General features: G+C 40.0%; 1 pseudogene; it reads right to left on the bottom strand.

The window, feature by feature from the left end:
- Nucleotides 1-749: 749 nt before the first annotated feature.
- On the bottom strand, nucleotides 750-11,774 carry LOC117716836 (mortality factor 4-like protein 1; annotated as a pseudogene).
- Nucleotides 11,775-12,370: the final 596 nt, after the last annotated feature.

Here is a 12,370-nt window from a genome sequence, read left to right as displayed (position 1 = left end):
AGTTTCATACAGTGTACCTTATTTTAGCTCAGATGTTAAGATTTTTATTTCTAATAATTTTATTTTAAACTTATTCACATTGTCCTTATGTCTAGTTCTTCAGATAGCTGAGCTATAGTTATAATAATAAAATAATACTAATGACAATAACAATACTATCCTTTTTTTTAAAGAAAAAAATACTGAAGATCTGAAAAACAACTCTTACAAGATTGACTTTTCCATAAAACTGTAGCTACATGATGCGTTGATGCATTAGACACAAATACAAAAACCATGAAAACAAGCCACCATTCTTTAACAATTGAGCAAAGATAAAATACCTAAGGAAAAACATGGATGCCTTGCAAAGGATGGGCTCTTTAAGAACCATTAAAAAAGAGCACAAATGGATGAGTGTTCAGTTATGTATACTGAAGTTAACCTTTGGCACCAGTAATCAGAGCATTTTTGTCATAGAGCATTAACACATATTATAAAAGTGCATAGTGTCAAAGGAACAGAACCACCAGCATTCAAAAGCAGCTTTGTCAACGAGGCAATAAAACACGCTACAGTATGTCTCTTTGTTGTTCATCTCTGATACACTGGTAAGAACTTTGAAATGAGAAAAAAAAAAAAAAAAGAGTAGTTACCCCTTTTATTTTCTGTGTTTAAAATCAAACATAAAAAAACCACCAACTCTGTTATACACTAATGGTCATCAAAGTACATCATTTGTATGAAAGAAAGACTAAGAACCGAACTGTTTACAGAGATCTAAGCACAAATGAGAAAGAGCACACCCCTTTCTGATGGTACCCAGGAGGAACCACTTCATAATCACTGGCACTGAACAAAGTTACAGAATTCTTCGCCAGGTACTTGAAGAAATCATGTCGATAGTTTGGTAATAAAGCAAGGCTTTCCCCATCTAGAGGTGTATAAGCCAACATTGCCCCAATTTGCACGAATAATCTCAGTAAATGTGGCGCTCCATACACCTGGGACATGGGTGCATCTGTGTGATCCACAAGAATTTCAGCATACTGTGGTCTCTCAAATTTGTAGAGTAGCTGAGGGCCCAACATTACTTATCCTTGCTACAACCTCATTAACAGCATACTCCTTATCTATATTTCCTGGAGACTGCTTTTAATTTGCATAATCCTCCAAACTGAAATCTACATTCTTTTTGGCAGGAAGATAAAAAAGCTGCTTTTGTCTGGTGATCAAGACCCACTCACATGACCACAGGCCATGGTTTCAGATCTTCAGGAATCTTCACTTTAACTTCAACTCTGTTCATGAATGTTTCTTCATTTTCAATGGTAGGATCTACCCCGGCTCTCTGGTACTGCCACCATCTCCGTATCCGGTGTTTTCTGCTTTTTTTTTTTTTTTTTTTTTTTTTTTTTGGTTTATTTTCACTTTAACATTTTTCTGTTGTCGACCAGATGTCTTCTTTCCTGGAGCAGCCCCTCTTATCTTGCCCTCTGCGTATAATTCCTGATTGGCCTTTTGAAGCTCTCTCTGTTTCTGCAGATTGGTGTCCATGTATTTTAGCACTCTGCTTTCTGGCACCCACTCATCCCAAATTTTATTCCAGTACTGTAATGGATAAAGTACTTCATTTGTTTGTCCTTTATGGCAACCTTTACACACTTTGTTTCATATAGAAGAGGCCCACGAAGCCACATCACTTGCCTGCCTTCCTGAAATTTAGGTTTTGAGTCCTGCTTAGGCACGATTTCTAAGTGATTTGTTGCCTCCTCTTTCTTCCGACTACCAACAATACTATTCTAACATCTCTCAGTTCTGGGTAGTTTGATCATTATTGGTTTATCATATGGGTGAAAATTCTTTGAATGCCTCGTAACCTTTGATTCAATGCCAGATGTTGTGAATTTTTTCTTAGTGACTGTTGAATCTTTGTACCTATAAATATTATTGACCTTTTTTTTTTTTTCTGTTGGAATCAGTTGAGTTGCTTAGAAACAGCTTGATTTCTTTTGTGTCTGTCCTGCTTTTAAGATTTGTTTGCTAGGACAGAGCAGTTTTTAGTCTAGGGCCAATTATTCTCCACTCCTGAGCCATGACCCTCCAAGGACTCTACCCAGTATTCCATGAATTATGAGGCATTTCTGTCTGGCTGGTAAGAATCAGGTAGAAGGACTCTCAGGATCAGCACATTGCCATCCAAGCAGGATTTACTAGCTTGAAAATGCCAGAAGTACCGGGAGCAAGGTAAAGAGCCTGTGGAGGGAGACCTGAGTAGACACAAATTTATAAGAATCCTGTCTCCGTGGAATCATACAGGATGCGTTTAATTCCATCATAAAAGTGTTTGAGACGCCACAAGAGAAGCTGTCTACCAAGAGAGCCCCTTAGACATTCGGCATCTAAGACTTTAATTGGAGACCGGTCATATCAGCATCCTCTGCTTGTACCAAGCTGACTTTGAGATTCCCAGAAAGAAAGCTTATGTCCAGCATAAACCGTTGTTTCAGTTCTGTCTTCTCTGTTTTAAAGAAAGGGATTTGAAACTGAGTGGCATGAAGAAGGACAGGATGACTCCGAGTGGCGGTGCACTGACCTGCAATTTCGCCCACCTAACTATGATACAAACATGGTAAAGTGTTCAATAGAAGCTATACTTGAAGTTTTGAATTTCAAATCGTCCCTTGCCCACAATCTGTAATAAAAACACTCTTCCAGGATGTAGATAGCAGCAAGAAACTGTGTGCATGGAGTCAGCCTTGTGGCCCTGAGAGGAACAACTGATGCTTTTCAGTGTACTGTGTACAGTGTACAGTCATTGTTTGTTTTTCAGTGTACAGTGATTGTTTGGTAGGTTGTTTGACTTTGAGGATATTTAACTCATTATGCACTTTTGGTAAGTATCCACATTAGAAACATCTGTGTATATTACTATGATATATACTGTGTATATATACTATTATTAGGATTACACATATTGTTTTCATTAGACGAGCATAAAAAATAAACTTTGTATGCCAAATATTTCCTGTTTCAACTATTCAAGAGTGCTGTAGTGACAGCAAAGTAGATGGGCGTATTTACTAGTATATACAAAATGATTATATTATGCATTTCAAGCAGGTATATAATGTACTTTGGTTAAATTCCCCTAGTAATTGTCCTTCCTTCCTCTTGTGCCCTCTTGTGCTGGCCCTATTCCTCTCCTGAACATTTCTCCTTTACTTCTCATGTCTTTTTGTTTCTCTTTTTAAAAAATTGGATATTCTACTTACTTAAATTTCAGATGTTATCCCCTTCCCCCATTTCCCCCCCATGAACTCCCTATCTTGTCCCCCCTCCTGCTGCTTCTATGAGGGTGTGCCTTCACCAATCCACCCATTATCTCCCTGCCCTCGAATTCCCCCATCCTGCCTTTGAGACCAAGGACCTCCACTTCCACCAGGTCTTTTTGTTTCTTAGATCACACAATTATTAGGCAAAGTTTTCTGTTACAATAGCAAATGACAAAGACTATCAACTTCTGTTCCCAAACTGCCAGTGGTCTCTGATTCAAGCCTATTGTAATATTCGTGGGAAAAAAAAGGGATAGGTTTGTTGCCAAGGTGGGGCATTGATGGCCAATGACTTACTACCCAATTTTTCATGATAATGACAACTTTTCCACACAATTTTGATAAGTTCATTTTGTGATTAAATGTTTCTGAAACCTTAGCAATGCACAAGTTTAAGTTTGAGAAAAATGAGAAATGATTTATCAACTTTTTTGGTAAAGTATGAAGAGGGAATTATAAAAGAGGAAGAAAAAACCTGTTCCTCCTTGTTGGCCTTGACCTTATGCTAATCTCTGCTCCTGAGAACATACAGGGAGAATGTGGTGGTGGTGGTGGTGGTGGGAGGGGATCTACACTCATGCAATTCTAACTTTCAGGATTCTTATAGCTGATGAAAGTTTTTCAAGGGGCTTGAGGATGAGTGACTCTGCTCAGATCCTTGGAGTAATCAGCAGCCTTTCTCCTTTCAGGGACTTGGAATGTTGTAGCTGGTGTAAAATTCTTTGTCGTGACTTCTTTTGGTGGAGGCTCTTCTTGCTTTACAATGCAGGTTGTCATCTTATCCTAGATAAATCCACATGTGCATATGCCTCCTATTCAACTCAGGTCAGCCTCTGGAGGAAGCCCAGCGTAGGTATTATTCTCATCTATAATTTTGAGATTCAGGAAGCAACAAAGATAGCTGTCTATGCACATAGAATTTTGTCTTGTCTGCTTAGCCTTTCTATATCTTGGGTTCTTTAAATTTAGAGTAGGAATCATAGTAGAGCCCATATTATAAGGATGAAATTATAACTAAGTTTTCTTCCCTTCCTACTTTCCTCGACACTCCCATTTCTTCAAGACTGGCACAAAGTTTTGATCTTTTCAATAATCTTTCATGGAAACTCAGTATTAGATGACAATTATATTACCAGGGATTCAACTCCTCCAAAGAACTGTTACTCTCAAAGGAATTCTGGACCAGCTGTTGGGAAATCTTCATTCTATCTTGTTGCCTCAGTGTTGATGGGTGATGGCTGCCTTATATGGGGTGTGAGTCTTTAAGATTTACAATTTTTTCCTTTTGGAAATCAAACCTTGTGCACACCAGGCAGGCACTGTACATTGATCAGTTTCTGCAATTTGACACCGGTTCTTCTCCATTTGCTTCTGGAAAGAAGATCTGCTGTTTCTGGAATATCATCCTCTAGCTGTCAACATGCTGCTATCTCAAACACAGCAATTTGTACTGCAGAATATTGGTTTAGAGATGGATTGGAAAGACTTGTGGAACTCACGTATCGTAGCTTCCATACAGCCTGGGGCTGATATTTGGCCACAACGTGATTGTTTGATGAATGTTCACTGAATAAACAACTCAGCACTTAGGCTTGCCTGGATTATTTATTTATTTCTCCGAATGAGCCAAAGGTTAAAGATCCATCCATTAGACTGGGACTCATGTATGGCTTATTTATTCAACACAGAAGGCAGGATTGCACAATTGTTGGTATATGGGTTTTCTTTTTACAATCTCTTGCTTTAAATCAGACTTCTATTCATACTCTAGACCTCAAACTTTTATATCTCCTGAGCTTGAATACTCATAAGGCCTATCTCCTTGGGTTGTTGTGAGACTTAAATAAGTCCACGAATTGCATGTGGTGTGGTTAGCACCACGCCTAGTGTACAGAAAGTGCTCTCTAATCATAGCTGTTTCGTGCCCGGTGAACATTTCTGAATTGAGTATCAACATGGCTCATAAAATGGGCATGGTGCTAGGAAATATGGAGATGAGCACATGGCCTCACAGTTCTGACAGTTTTCTGTGGGTATCTGTGAAGGAGATGGCAATGAGACCTGTTCTGTGGCAACTGTGTCACATCTGTGATGAGAGCAGTGGGGGAGTACAGAAGGGGCTTCTCATTCAAATGTGAAGGGTCTTGAGTTAACAAAAGAAATCTCCCCTTGAATCACTTACATTAATAGAAATGTTCCACATGGCAGATGATGACCTATAAATTATATCCATTTCTTTAAAAAGTACAATTTAGCCCTACTGAGCCTTGTAAGATTTAAGAAAAGAAAAAAAAAAAAAAAAACTAAATTTCAAACACACTGACCTTGGAGCTACCAATCAAGCAGAGTTTTCAGGGCCACCAAGGAAAGAACATTTTTTCCTGTAGGGGAAATTGTATGAATTCCAGTGTGGACAAATAAGCGTTTTGGTAAAAATCAAAGATAATGGAAATATTAACTGCCCAGGGGGACTTAGAGAATGCTTTGTGGAAAGATTCTATTTGAACTTTGTATTGATTGTGTTTGAACTGAATATTTGGGCTTGAGTTGGAATTCATCAGAAGGGAAAGGACACTGAAGGGAAAGGAACAAGCATGCAGACTCCCAGAGTCCCAGAATATCAAATGTCTTGAGGGAATTTTAAATAATTCAGCTTGACTGTGGGTTAGGGATTGCAGAAGGAAGTGATGAACAATGTTTAGACATGGAGTCTAAAGAACAGGTCTCATAGGGTCTCCCTTGTATTCTTGTGAGGCTTTAAATGGATCTGGAGATGGAGAAGGTAGGAAGGGAGAGCCCTGAATGCAGTCACAGTTCGGAAATATTGGTCTGGTTGATAACAGATCAACACTGTGAAACAGTCAACAGGCAGGTAAAGGAGAGATGAGCTCTAGAGAGGAGTGCTCTGGAGATGGACATGTGTTGGGTTTGATGCCTCCACCAATAAAATGATTCCCTTCTGTGTTAAGATGCTGTGTAACACATCTTAACTTACCTGGTACATTACAAACCTCATTCGTACTGCCCTGGGGAAGTCCAATTAGAGCAGGTAGGAATATCCACAGTTGTTCCCAAATCCTTCCTCCATCATTATTAAATCCTGGATTTAGACTACCTAACCCTCATCCATACTAATCTAGCCCATCTGCTGTCCTTCACACCCATCTTGTTTCTTCGAGATTTATGTTATTTAACTTTTGATTCCTAGTGATATAGGTCCTCTGGTTTGTTTTTATAGAACCTCAGTATTTATACATCTAGCAGTGTCCCATTGCTTCAAGTTTTTCTTTATATGAGAACCTATCTTGAAGGATGAGGCTGTCCTTTAGTGTTCCTAGTTATTCTATATGTACCATTGATCTCTTTACCATTGTCTACTTTATCAAATGCAAAGCTCTACAGCAGTGATTTTTAATATGTTGATTATAACCCTTGGGGGGGACTTGCATGTCAGGTATCCTGCATATCAGATATTCATGCTATGATTCATAACCACAGCAAAATTACAGCTATGAAGTATCAATGAAAACAATTTTATGGTGTGAGTCACCACAACATAAAGAATGGAATTAAAGGGTCACAGCATTAAGAAAAGTGAGAAGAACTGCTCTACAGGATCTGTTTTTATAAACAAGCCTTGTATGAATAACTAAAATAGAGGGCATATAAGATACCAGTGTCCCATTGCTCTTTAAAGATTCTGCCCTCCCTCAGGTTCTCACTGCTCATATTTCATTTATGTAAATGAAGTTCAGAATGTAGTGACAGAAGAATAGCTTATTGTTGCCATATGGCCATGCCTCAACTCCTTCTCTAGCACATTGGCAGAAATGTGCCCCTTTGTATTTTGTGACATAGCCTTTGCTGACTTAGTCTTCAAGTATCACAAGAAATGCAAGAGCCAATCTTATTTAAGAGAAAGCAAAGACGCTGAGTGAAGAGTTTTCGGAGGATACCTGTCTGTGGTAGTTTAGTAAGACTCTCCCCTGTAAGTCTTAGGCATATGACTACTTGGTGTGCTATTGGTGACTGTTTGGGGAAAACTGGGAGGCGTAGCTTTGCTGGAGGAAGTGTGTCACCGTGGTTGGGCTTTGAGGGTTCAAAAGACTATTTTGAGTTAGCTCCTTCCACTTCCTGTTTGTGGTTCAAGATGTGACCTTTTACTGTTGCTTCTAATTTTGCCTGCTGCCTTATACCTCAACTCTACCATCACGGACTCTAACTCCCTGCACTTATACGCCCAAAATAAACCTTCCTTCTGTAAATTACCTTGGTCATGCTGCTTAATCACCACAATAGAAAAAGAAACTAAGACATTTGGCTACAATTTTGCTCTTCTCCTGTGGCCTAATCTTTCCTTACTATTTTTCTAGCCTCTAGCTCCACAGATAAAACATCAAATTAAACTAAACATGATTTTGAGGCAGTCATGGAAAGTAGAAAGCATGGATGCTGATTCTACAGCCTGACTGGATAGGTAGGTTAAAACACATGTAAAGTTAAAAGAAAGGCAAGCTCACTATATGAAAGAGATTGATAGTGGGTAGAGATGAGGCACAGATGTGGAGATTAGATAGCTTCAGGGGTGGCCAGTAGCAGACTCCAGAACCAGCTTGACATTGGGTTCCATCCCAAACCTAACACCTCGCAGACAAGAGAACTTGGCTGAGTTCTGATACTGCTGAGACTCAAGTTGCTCAGTGTTGAAGCAATGAAATAACAGGTGTTTTGGAACTCAATTCACTCTCAATTACCAGTAAAGAGGTAAAGAGGGTGGGATCCAATGGTATATGAAGAAAGGAAGGGATGGAGCCAAAGGGCCAAGAAGACTTGGCATAGTAGCATAGTAGAGGATCAAGGAGGGCACCAGTGTGGCAATGGAAGAGGTTTTAGTAAGAGTCATGGAGCACGGATAGAGGATATGTAAGGTAGAGTAGAGAAGGCTTGGAACTTTCCCTGAGAATAGCTTCAGAATATAATCATCAGATTATATAATGCTTGAACCAAAGTGGCCCAGGACATACCTAGTGCCAGAGACCAAAGTGAGCTTTGTCGCTCAGGTTTGCTGCCAAGTTAAATAGATTTGGCTTGGGCTATTCCTGGGCTTAGCAAAGCTAAATACATTTCTTTCCTTAGAATCTCCTTTCAAAAAGCTAATATCTACATTGAATAGTCAAGAAGGAAATAAGATTACTGTGTTTTGAAATTTTATTTGCTCTCAGTGTACAGCTATATCTTAGGTAAGACCAATAATATCTTATGTGTTATCCAGAGAAACAAGACCCAAATAGTCCCTTTGCCCAATGGCCAAAGAAGCTAGTATGAGGCTCTCTGACCAGCTCTTATCTGATCACTATTATGTAGTTGAAAGTAGTGCTCACCTCTCAGAAGTCTCCAGAGATTTTATCTAAGGCTGTGTTCCTTATTATGTTAGGTTTATCTGGCTTCATTAGCAAAGCATTCTAAGACATCAGACAAAAGCAGCATAGAGTTCCCAAGTTCTGGATGCTGAAAATCTGAGATGAAGGGCTTGGGAATGGTATATCTTAAGGACTGTGAAGAGGAATCTGCTCTGGATCTCTCATTGACTTTTATTACTGTCATCTTTCCTCTGTGAGCAGCTGTGTCCAAATTTCTCCCCTTGATAAGGACATTAGCCATAGGCTTATAGATCATTCTAAAAACTTCACTGTAATATGGTTACCTTTATATAGACCATATCTGCAAATAAAATCACATTCTGAAATGAGAATAAGGGATTCAGCATATGAAATTAAGGCAATACAATTCAGTGTATGAAACTCTTCAATATTTTATTCCTTACTGAAGGCCAAGAGAGTGTTTCCAGAGGAGTGGCCAGCATCTTATTAGATGATTACCATGGTGCCCAGAGTAGGCAGGTGTGCTTCCCCTGTGCTATGAATGGTGGGCACTTGTTCTGCCTGTTTGCCTTTGAGTATACATCCTGTATTTTCTGTCCCATCCCACAACACATGGGCACATATGGTATACATGTGCATGCATGCATGTGTGTAAAACTCTGTCTCTGTTTCTATGTCTGCCTCTGTCTCTGTCTCTGTCTCTGTCTGTCTCTGTCTCTGTCTCTGTCTCTCTCTCTCTCTAGCAGGGCTTGGGTAGTAAAGTATTTGGCTCATAGTGTTTCCTCTCTTGATATTCAACATGTGCCTTCTCAGTAGCTATTTTCACAGTGATTACAGATTCATGAGATAATTTCAGCCTTTATATTGATCAACACAGTGTTGGCATGCAATATGCACATGCACATTCATCATGGAATTGAAGCAGGACAGTGAGTGTTGGTCCTGTTTTATTTGTGGAAGTTCTGTATTTTATGGAAGTAAACATTCATGACCATAACCTTGGACTCTTGTCCTTCAGGTAAATGTCCTTAACTGTCCAGTCCACTGTATAATATCAAGTTCTGTAAAACATGGAAATGCCTATGTCTTCCTAGTACATCTGTCCTTTCCTGACTTCATCCCTATGGTTTCTTCACCTCTATCTACTGTCTCCTCTTTCTCTGGCAGCATGGTTGTTGCTGGGGTTCATTCTTTTGTTAGTCTTCCCTTTCTTTTATCACCTTCATCCCCTTGAGGGATTTATTTTATGTTGGCCTAAAGTCTGCCTAGTCCAGAAGATGGAGAGACTTGTCAGAGCATCAGTCAGAGCATCTTTTGCACATCTGAGTGGGATGATTAGATAGCCAGAATCTCCGAGAAAGCTGGAGGGAGCCAGGTGCAGGAGACTTCATGTGCCACTCCAGGGGTCACTAGGTTGATAATTCCTTGCTTAGCAGAGACCTTTACTTGAACCTGGAAAAACAAGGGTGAGTTGTGTCAGTGTGCAGGCTCCTGCTGAGGTACTTGGCTTAATGCTCTCTTAATTTTTATGGGCTTTACTTAAAAGTTCACTAAAGCAGTGGCTCCATGCCCTATCTTTGTGTGTCCTTCTGATAACCCCATCTTCAAGCACCTGTTCTGGTTTGGTACCCACTTTCCATCTCTACTCTTACTGCTTTGCTGCTGCCTTTCACCTTCCTCTCTTGGTCATATTCATCCCACTCTGGCCCAGATGACCTACTCGCCAATGTGTCTGCTTCTTGCAGTTAGTTCTCACTGCAGCCATTTCAATGGAGTAGATCAGATGCGGTTCACCTAGTGCTCCAGCTTTATTGAACGCTCCGGGTCTTTTCAGCAGGAACTGAAACAAAGTGGAGTGTTTTATTTCACTTCTGTCATTAGTATGTGTAGTGTATTCTACCTGGAACAACCTTTCTATTCCTCCTCCTCTCCATGTCCCCCAGTTTTCTGGTGAATCATTGCTTCACCCTGTAACATAGCATGATCACTGTATATGGGTAGCTGTGTCTGATTCCCCCAGCCAGGTGAGTTACTCCTTGTCAGTATGTCTACCTCACTCATTGATCACCTGTTTATTTGCCTTCTGATCTTCTGGGGTGGAGATTCAGGCTGGGCATTCAGTATCCTGAGCCTGGCATATAGCTGCAACTTTGTAGATGTTGCTGGAATTGGTGAAGCTCATGTCAGGCTCTCTATTGGGTGCTACTTTTTTCTAACCATGGAAATGTTTGGCTCTGGGAAGACTATCTAAAACACAGCAGCCTGGGCTATATCTTTGTTTGAAAGCATACATTACTAGCATCATTAATGGCAGTGCAGTGTGAAAAGCATCACGAACCTAGCTGACCAACTGAACTGTCTTCTTCTCTATCTACCTGAAATACTTTATGTAGCTTTGATCTCAGCTCTTATTCCCATCAGCCTCTGCTTTTCTGAGTCCCAATCGTTTTCTTGTCAGACCTTAAATTATTCTTAGATTCTTCTTGCCTATCACAGGGTCTGGAATCAAGTGCTTAAACATATTTTTGCATCATTTAATTTCCGAAGATTCAGAGGGATAGGAAAAGCAGTACTCTCCATATCTGCTATCTTAAGAAATGAAGACAGAGATGTTCTAGGAGTTTGTAGAGTCTTTCTCCTGACATCGCAGGTCTATATCATCAGCATCAGTGGCTGGCAGTTACACTTGTGGAGCCTCTCATAAAACAGAATGATGGCTTCATTAATACTGTGTGTGTGTGTGTGTGTGTGTGTGTGTGTGTGTAAGGTCTAGGCATAAGTTCCCAGAATGTTGGAGGATGACTTTTATGAGTTGAATGAGTTGGGGAGGGGAAGGAAGCACAAGTTTGAGTGAAAGGAGATTAGATAGTTAAAAGGTGTCCTGGATGTTTCATCTCCCCTCACCAATATATGGAAGCATTTTTTTTCTCGGCTGGATTTCATAGATATCTAGAATATTTTGGGAGTGAGAAAAGCCAGAAGAAAGATCAAGGACTCTGTTGTCAAGCTGTCTGGGCTCAAAAGCAGTCCTAAGAGAAGTAAAACTCACCTGCGACTTGCCTCCTACATTAAGGTCCATTATTTAGTAGCTTAACTTTTTTGATTGCATAGAATTATAATTACCTCACTGCCTGGCTTTGAGGATGATATGTGATAATATCAAGCAGTGACTATACTATCTGGCATAGAGGTAGGCTTTGATAAAAGGGAGATTTCTTCCTGTCTAATGCAGATATCACAGTTGATATTTGAAACAATGAACCATTAACCTTTGGGGAAAATTTAAATCCACTGGTTGCTGAGCTGGATAACTAAAAGATCACAGGTCTTTGAACTTGGCTGTCAAGAACTGCTGAGCTAATCACACTTAGGTCCTCAAACTGATGCCAAGTTCAAGCTGGCTTCCTAGGCATGCTTTATAGGAAATAATCACCAAGGAATGTTTGACAAATACGATTTATCCAGGAAGTCCATGGGAGTTGGAACAGTGAGTATGTAGGAAGGTTAAAACATGGTTTTGACCTCTTCAGGGCAGCTTTTGTTGTTCCTCTTGATTTTGTATATGCTCTGTGGATGTGGTCCTGTGTGAGTGCACATAACGATACCCCTGTGTGAAAATAGAAAACAGAGGAAAACATTGAGTGCCCTGATCTGTCACTCCTGCATTATTATCTT

This window comes from Arvicanthis niloticus, chromosome 11 (genome assembly GCF_011762505.2).
Source record: "Arvicanthis niloticus isolate mArvNil1 chromosome 11, mArvNil1.pat.X, whole genome shotgun sequence".
NCBI lineage: Eukaryota > Metazoa > Chordata > Mammalia > Rodentia > Muridae > Arvicanthis > Arvicanthis niloticus.
The sequence above is the reverse complement of the archived record's forward strand: the minus strand, read 5'-3'. Positions and strand labels throughout refer to the sequence as shown.